Genomic DNA, 9,421 nt, shown 5'->3' with positions numbered 1-9,421 from the left:
GCTTGGAAAAGACATGTTGTCCTGAAAAACATTAGTGAAAAACATAGTAATATGAAAAAAATAGTAATATGCACTTATTGTTCCTAAGAGTATTACCCCCTAATTTTTATTAAATATTATTGTAAACAAGTTTTATAAACAATATTTATAGAAAAATATAGTAAGTGGCTATGAGGTGAAGAACATGAGAAAAAATTTTAAAACATTATACACATATACAACAAACAGCCCACACAATATGATCTGAGAAACAACATCAGTAGATGCCCCTATATCAACTAAAATAGATCAAAAGTTCAAAGAAACAAAAGGAACACTTTTACACTGTTGGTGGGAGTGTAAGTTAATTCAACCATTGTGGAACACAGTGAGGCAATTCCTCAAGGATCTGGAACTAGAAATGCCATTTGATCCAGCAATCCCATTACTGGGTATACACCCAAAGGATTATAAATTGTTCTGTTTTAAAGACACATGCACACATATGTTTATTGTGGCACTGTTCACAATAGCAGAGACTTGGAACCAACCCAAATGCCCATCAATGATAGACTGGATAAAGAAAATGTGGTACATATACACCATGGAATACTATGCAGCCATAAAAATGGATGAGTTCATGTCCTTTGCAGGGACTGAGAACACACGGACACAGGGAGGGGAATATCACACACCAGGGCCTGGGAGGTGGGGGACTAGGGGAGGAATAGCAGGGGGTGGGGAGATTGGGGAGGGATAGCATTAGGAGAAATACCTAATGGTCATGACGGGCAAGGGATGCAGCAAACCACCACCATGGCATTTGCATACCTATGTAACAAACCTGCACGATCTGCACATATACCCCAGAACATAAAGTATAATAATAAATAACATCAATTTAAAAAAAAACTTACTCATGGATGGAGGGTTCAGGGCCCTACTGGCATGACACACTTCTAAATTCCTACAGCTCCTATATATAAAAAAAGAAAAACAACATTTGCTAAACTCTAGCCAGAGAAGCTATTAAACACTTCCTAATCCTGATTTACAAGCCAGACCACTACAGCTCTGATTCGACAGATAACTGACCTTTCAAACATTCCTTTCTGACAAGTAACTGCAGAGCTTAAGCCAGTTTCACCCAGCTTATACAGGCTATACACAAAATGTCTTTGTGTTTTATAGTTCACCTTTTGAAGTAAGAGCCAAATTCCACCATGTTTTAATGGTAAAGCCCCACCCCAAAGTGAAAATGGGATGTACCTTACATATATGTTCATATATTGTACATTCTCTCAACTCCCCTCAAAAATATGTGTAACTTTTCTGCAGGCTGCTGAATATGTATGACTAGAGTGGGTAAATATAGACCTTCTAAGGCACAAAAACCAAACCTGCCCCTTCCCTTCTCAAAAACAGAGCATCATTGTCCCATTCCAAATACTTCTCTTTCTAGTTTGCAAACTGATATCACCAATAAAGTTCTCCTTTCTACTAATTAGCCATCCTGCTGTTCTTTTGGATGACAAGTATATAAAAGTACATAAACGGAATATCTATGCAGTTATTAGTCTCACAGATACTTTTATTAGAGAAGTTATTAAGAATTATTTTAGGCAGATAGAGAGGGTAAGGGGTCCTTAGTAACGTTTCTTTCTTTTACTAAAAGCAGCTCCAGAAGTATTTAATTATTAACAGAAAAGTGGCTTTAAACAGCAGGTTGACACTCACTGATATGCAAATGCTAGCACCTATTAACCCAGTTAATCCAGCGTAGTGGTTCCCACCCTCTTCTCCTTGTCACCATATGTGCCATGTGTCATAGCTTCCTCCAGATAACTGCATGTGTGCAGGACATCATGATGACCTGCATTTGCAAACTAAAAGGTTAGGATGGGAGGACCACATTTTTCATGGAGTACAAGAATGGCACACCTGGTCAAACCAGTTCCCTGGGCTCTATGCAAATCAGACGCTGCCTCCTCCAGTCTGCTAATACAACTGACCGCCTTGCACTGCACACAGGGTGTTTCTCTCTGCTCAGAGCACTCTCCCTCTGTTTTTGTAAGGCGAGTTTTTTTTTTTTCATCTTTATTGCTTATTGAACTCTCTGATCCTGAAAATCACTTTACGTATTCCTCGTCATTTATCTAATTACTGCAAGACAAGGGACCCTGGTGTTTCTCTAGTCATCAGAGCTGTATCATTTTTGGTGCATTGCCTGGGAATCCAAGGTGCAACATTTATTGGAGCAGTGAGTATAGGAGCATATTCTTTCACTTGTATTGCTGAGGCTTGTTTTTTTTAAAGACCCAGATATGAGGCTTGCTGTGGAGGACTTAGTCAATCCCTAAGTACTCACAGGGTGCTAGGAATGTTGACTCCATCCAAGCTAGTCTCCTTTCACAGGGAATCCTCAACATTTTGCAAGGATTAGAAAAGTTTTTAGGCAACTGAGAATTTCTGGCCAGGGCACACCCTGGTATCATTCAAAGGCTTCTGGGCTGGTCCCCACCCTCTGACAGCCTACTTTGGGTTTTGGCAGAGAATACCCGGCTATACTGTCAAAAAACTTTCCTTCTTTTTCTATCTGCATTCTCTCATTCGTGTGTGTGTGTGTGTGTGTGTGTGTGTGTGTGTGTGTGTGTTGAAGGTGCGGGGATTTAGTAATTGGGAGTATAGCTTATGAATTCCATTGTAATTTTCTAGAAGCAGCCTTCCCCCCAACACAGTGAGCATCTCTCCTCACCCCGCCGCCACCGTCTCTCTCTCCCTGCCCTAGGGCTAGAGAGCACATAGTATTTCTTAGCAAACAGAATTGCCTAGTGGAGATAGAAATCCTCTTTATGAGGCACTTTTTTTTTAATGACAACTCTGCAGTTTTCTTTTACATCACTAGCAATCAGGCCCTAAGCCCCTTCTGTGACTGGGAAAGTTTTGCTTTTGACAGTTAGGAGTTAAATGTCTGCCATAGCCAACTTTTAGTCTCAATACTGTCCCATCAGCAGGAAAATCACCACTAGGTCCCTGCATCCCTTTAATTAAGTACCTATTCTGTCTATGAAAACAGTACTTAATTAGTAATAGAAACAGGAGGCAATCTAGCGTATTCCCTCCATTAAAGACTTGCCTTTTATATAGTGTTTTCTAAATCCATTTTTTGCTGGGGGGGGTATACAGGTCATGCAAGTTTAGGAAGTCAAAGACAAACAGGCAGACGACTAGGGCCATTTGGGTAAGCATGACTAGGACCAGAAGTCTAGTTTTGCTGGTGCCATGTCTTAGAGAGTCATACCTGCAGCCATGGGTGGCACATTTAACAGGGTGCCAGGACTCAGGAACTAAGGAGAGAAAATGGTCAAGGGGACACCCCCACTGTTTTTTTTCTCCACCCTGGGTGTCACATACAGAAGAAAAGGAGACTAAAGAACTGCCTTCTCTCACTTCTCATTTTAGATGTGTAACAGACTGTCTTCAGCATGCACTCCTCTAGAGGGTATTTTAAAGCACTGGGACTCCTTCAACCATGAGACTTCAAAGAAAAAGTGTCTCATATTCGATTGCACAAGGGCATGGCCTTTCTACCATTTTCAGGACAGACAAACCTGGCCTGCTGGGGGAGCCCTGATTTTAATATTACCCAACAGTTAGATCTTTTATGCAGACAAAAAGGCAAATGGACTGAGGTCACCTATAGACAGACTTTCTTTGTCCTGTGAGACAATCCAGATCTTTACAAGTTCTGTAAAATAGACCCAGTTCTTTTAGCAGTTATGGCAGGTATGCCCACAGGGAATAGTTTCCCACAGCTAAAGCAGCTTCCAGAGGAACAATCTGAGAGAGCTACTGAATGTCCCAAACTTTTCAGTTTCCCTCCAATTGTAACATCAACTCCTCTACCTCAACTCTCTTCAGTAGTACCTACTCTCCCTGTTTCACTCTTATGTCTGCAAGGAATGCCAAATGGGAATACTGCCATGAAGGTTCAAATTCTCTTCTCATTACAGGACCTTAAGCAAATAAAGGCAGACTGAGGCCAATTTTCTAATGACCCCTATAAGAATATAGAAATTTCCCAAAATTTAAGTCAGGTGTTTGACCTCACATGGAAAAATGTTATGTTGCTCCTAAGTCAGTCCCTCACTCCAGCTGCAAAACAGGCAGTTCTCCAGGCAGCAAAAAAAATACAGAGATAAGCAACATGCCTCCTATAGCAGACCAAGGTGTAAAAAAAGGAAATAGGGAAGGTGAGGAGGAAGTTGAAACTCCATTCCCACTAGGAAAAGAAACAGTTCCAGGAGACAATCCTGATTGAAACCCGAATAACTCAGGAGATGAATAGAAAAGGAAGAACTTTTAAGTGCATATTAAAGAGCCTACAAATAAAACAGAGCCAAACCTCTTAATTACTCTAAACTTTCCACAATAGACCAAAACCAGATGAGAATCCCACAGCCTTTATGGAAAGCCTAAGAGGGGCACTAATAAAACACACCTCTTTATCCCCTGATTCAGTTGAGTGACAGCTTATTCTGAAGGACAAGTTTATCACACAGGCAGTATTCAACATCAGAAGACAACTACAGAAGCAAGCTATAGGACCAGATCGTACCCTAGAAAACCTCCTGAGAATAGCCACTTTTGTCTCTTACAATAAGGATCAGGAGGAGACCCAAGAAAAGGAGAGAAAATACGAGAGAAGAACAGAAGCTCTAGCAGCAGTGTTGTAAGCATGCAAAGTCCGGGATCCACGGGGTGCATCCACTAGTTGTTATCAATGTGGCATATCAGGTAATTTTAAGAAGGAATGCCCATGCAACAAGACAAAACCACCTTGACTCTGTTCAACATGTAGCAGAGATCACTGGAGATGGATGTGCCCCAGGAGGTGAAGGTCACTGGGTTCAGAACCAGTCTCATAGGTTGTCCAGCAGGACTGATGGTTCCTGGGGCTCAAACCCCCAGCTCCAATGACTCAGACTGCTATTACAGCACAGGATCCCTGGAGATTCTGGAAATTAAGAGAAGAAAGGTAGATCTCCTTCTGGATGGTGGAGCCAGTCTCTCTTTTCTCTCTAATCCAGGCCTCCCCTCTTCCCACAGCATGACCTTATAAGGTGTCTCAGAAAAAGAAACTCTAACCTGATATTTTTCTCAACCCCTTAGCTGGAAATGGTGGGGACTTTCTATTTACACCTGCCTTTCTAATTATGCCTGAAAGTCCCACTCCTTTATTAGAGATATTCTAGTTTACATGGGGGCCAGCATCCATGTAGCCCCATAACAAACTCTTTGCTTCCCCCTGATGGAAATTAACATTAATTCAGAAGTGTTGGCAACTGAAAGAAGAATAAACTATAACCACGAGGCCAGTTCAGATGTGTCTTAAATATTTCACTTCTTTTCTTAAGCAGAGACAATAGTCCCTAAGGCCAAAGGCTAGGAAAAGGCTAGAAGCCATTACTAATAACCTAAAGGTGCAGAACTTCCTTAAACCCTGTAATAGCCCCTGCAACACCCCACAATTAGGACTGCAAAAGCCCAGTAACGATGGAGGCTAGTTCAGAATCTTCACCTCATTATGGAACATTATGGATAGTTCCAATCCATCCAGTGGTACCTAATCCCCATACCCTGATAACTCCAATACCTGAGGCAACTAATGCCTTTTTCTGCATACCATTAAATCCTGACTTTGAATACCTGTTTGCCTTCAAAGATTCCTTTGGCCAAACTCCCCAGTTAACATAAATGGTGCTGCCTCAGGGATTTCAAGATAGTCCTCATCCATATGGACAGGCAGTGTCAACAGATCTCTCTGAATTCTCCCATCTTCAAATTAGGATGCTATACATTGATGACATTCTGCTACCTGTACAAACTGAGAAAGCTTCGCAGGAAGGCACTGAAGCTCTTCTTAACTTGTTATCTAGCAGAGAATATAAGGTTTCAAAACCCAAGGCCCAGCTTTGCAAAACCTCAGGGAAGTACCTAGGTTTAGTGCTGTCTGAGGAGACCAGAGCATTAGAATAAAGGATTAAGCTCATTTCCTCCTTCTCCCTCCCCAAAATCCTCAATCAACTAAGAGAATTTGTGGGGCATTAAAGAATTTTGTAGACAATGGAAACCTGGGTATGGTGAAATAGCCCATCTGTTACATAACATCATAAAAGAAACTCAGAGAACTAAAACGCATCTTTTAACCTAAGAACCTTAAGCCCAAAAGGCCTTTTCCCAGCTAAGACAAATAGCTCTCAGTCTTCCTGTAGAGATGGCCGTCCAGTTGTATGTATCAGAAAGGAAGAAAATGGCCCTGGAATTTTAACACAGGCATAAGGACCAGCTCAACAGCCAGTGGGTTACCTAAGTAAAGAATTTGATTTGGTGGCTAAAGGATTACCAGCATGCCACCAAGATATTGCCTCCATGGCTTTACTATTCCCAGAAGTCTCCAAGTTAACCCTAGGAAATAATTGAACTGTTTACACCCAACATAATATGACAGAACTACTGTACTCTAGGGGGAGAGTTTGGCTAACAGATTGCCAACTCCTTAAATTTCATTCCCTGCTGAGTTAGAGGATATCAACATCCAATTTAAGACTTTTTTCTTGCCTAAATCAAGCCACCTTCCCTCCCAAGGAAACTGGAGAACCTAAGAATGACTGTGAACAAGTCATAATATAGACCTATGTAGCCAGGGAAGATCTCAGGGAAACTCCCCTAGAGAACCCAGAATGGATCCTCTTCACAGATGGAAACTCTTTTGTAAAATAAGGAATCCATAAGACAGAATATGCAGTAGTCACTCTAAATGACGTCAATGAAAGTGAGTCTCTCATTCCAGGCACAAGTGCTCAATGAGCTGAGCTAATAGCTCTAACAAGATTAACTGAATTAAGCAAAGGAAAGGTAGCTAATATTTACACAGATTCCAAGTATGCTTTCCTGGGTCTCTATGCTCATGCTGCCATTTGAAAGGACAAGCATTTTTTTTAATGGATTCCTAGAAAATATCACTGGGAGATTTAGAGGTTAATTCAGTTTTCCTTCCACAAGAAATAGTAGTGATGCATTATAAGGAACATCAAAAGGGAACCAAGATGAGGTAGCCAAAGGAAATAGATTAGCTTATCAGGCAGCTAAGTCAGTGGAAAGGAAGTGTCAAGACATCAACATACTTCAAATCCCTCTAATCTGGGAAGGCTCCATAAGAGAAATAAAACCTCAGCACTCCCCTACAGAAATAGAATGGGCTACCTCTCAAGGGTATACATTTCAGCACTCAGGTTGGGTACAGTTAGAGGATGGCAAACTCCACTTGCTAGCATCTAGCCAGTGGAAAGTCCTTAAAATCCTTCATCAGGCTTTTCACTTAGGAAAGGATAAAACTGATCAATGTGCCCAGAGATTGTTTGCAAGACAGAACTGACTAAAAACAGTCAAGCAAGTTGTTAATGCTTGTGAAGTATATCTTTAAAACAATCTCCTGAACAGGCAACTCCTTCTTTTCCAAACCCAAGGAATAGGAAGTTATCCAGGGGAAGACTGGCGGCTGGACTTCACACACATGCCAAAGGCAAAGGGCATTCAAAACCTGCTGGTATGAGTAGATACTTTCACTAACTAAGTAGAGGCATTTCTATGCCATACAGGAAAAGTATCTGAGATAATAAAAGTGTTAGTTAATGAAATAATTCCCCACTTTGGTCTACCTAAGTACCTTCAAAGTGATAATGGACCCTCATTTAAGGCACCTGTCACACAAGGGGTCTCAAAATCACTAGCCATAAAATATCATCTCCATTGTGCTTGAAGACCCCTATCATCAGGAAAGGTAGAGAAAATTAATAGTATTATCAAGAGACACCTCAGAAAATTATTCCAAGAAAGTCACCTTCCTTGGGTCACTATTCTTCCTATGGCCTTACTACAAATAAAAAATACTCCTTTCAAAATTAGGTCTTAGTCCTTTGAGATGCTATACCAACAACCTTTTCTTACCAATGATCTTCTATTAGATCAGGAAACATCTGTGCTAGTTAAGCATATTATCTCTCTGGCCCAACCTCAGCAAATGGGACCACCTCTATGTAACCCAGGAGATTTAGTACTGGTAAAGGTTGTCTTTTCTCTCTCACTTCCTACGCCCAAGCTGAGAAGGGCCTTACACTATTCTTTTTTCAAGCCCCTCATCAATAAAAGTTATAGGAACTGACTCCTGGATACATCACACTTAAGTCAAAGCCTGGAGAGCTGAAGGAGCAATCCCTGCCATCCCAGAAGGATATCCTGAATATCAATGTGAAGAAATAGGAGATTTAAAGCTGAAAATCGCAAAAGATAAGTAACTGAGAACTCCTCATCTTACTCAGTCTCATCCCTACACACAAAAATGCTTTTTGTAGGAATGACAGAAAGTATTTGGTCATTCTCTTTTTGAGATTCATTGCCAAATAGAACTTCTTTTTTGTGGAAATTATTTACTACATCACCCTTGTGTGAATTGTTATACTTACTCTATTATTTCCAGTAGGACTATAGACAGTAGCATCTCAGGGTGGAATATCAGACAAAGAATCTCAATTACTGTAGCAATTTTCTTAATTATGCTTCTAGCAGGAATAACAGTTACTAACAGAAAGTAAACATAAGTGTTTTACTATCACTAAATCTGTTAGGACTTTTTTTATCAGACTTAGCAATACATCACACCCTACAGCTCCTACAATAACAGCCATGGCCCATTTGTACAACAAGAGTAATTGTTGGGTCTGTCCTAAGCTGTTTGCTCAGTTCAATGACACTAAGGAAACTTTCAATGACCCAGAACTCACCATCTTAGGATTCCCTTTGTTAGATTTACCTTTAACCCTTAAAGACTTATAAGGCATTAATGGGACATAGTATGGGAGCATTTTTTACTGGGCAACTAAGTCCTCTCAGGAGAACACTCTGCTCCTACTGCCAAAGAACACTCTCCCCAAAGATAAGCCTCACACCCGTAGGCTGGGAAAAGTTGACCAAGTAATAACAAGTGTCTCCCTCTGCTTTAAAAGCAGTGAGCAAGGACCAGCCTTGGGATACTGTAAAATCACACTTGTAACTGCTGATAGTTCAAAGATTAGGGGAGGAAAGCACTACTGGGGAGATCTAAAAACATCAAAAACCCTAACGGGGGGCTTTCAGAATCTAGCCTCTCCTTCTGGTTGAAAGTCCCAATGGGAGTGGCATGCTCCAAGTAACCATCTTAACTACAATGTAAAGAATAATACGTGGGCCTTTCCAAACATACCTCTTCATGGAATTCCAGATCCTTGTATGATGTTTGCTAACAGTAATGGCCTACAAATCTGTGGGATAACCAGAGACATCTGAATACCCCTTGCCACAAGGATCCTCTGAGATATTGTTCGAGGTATATATGTCTCTAATT

The sequence above is a fragment of the Callithrix jacchus genome, chromosome 9, assembly GCF_049354715.1.
Source record: "Callithrix jacchus isolate 240 chromosome 9, calJac240_pri, whole genome shotgun sequence".
Lineage (NCBI taxonomy): Eukaryota > Metazoa > Chordata > Mammalia > Primates > Cebidae > Callithrix > Callithrix jacchus.
Note: the sequence above shows the minus strand (reverse complement) of the source record.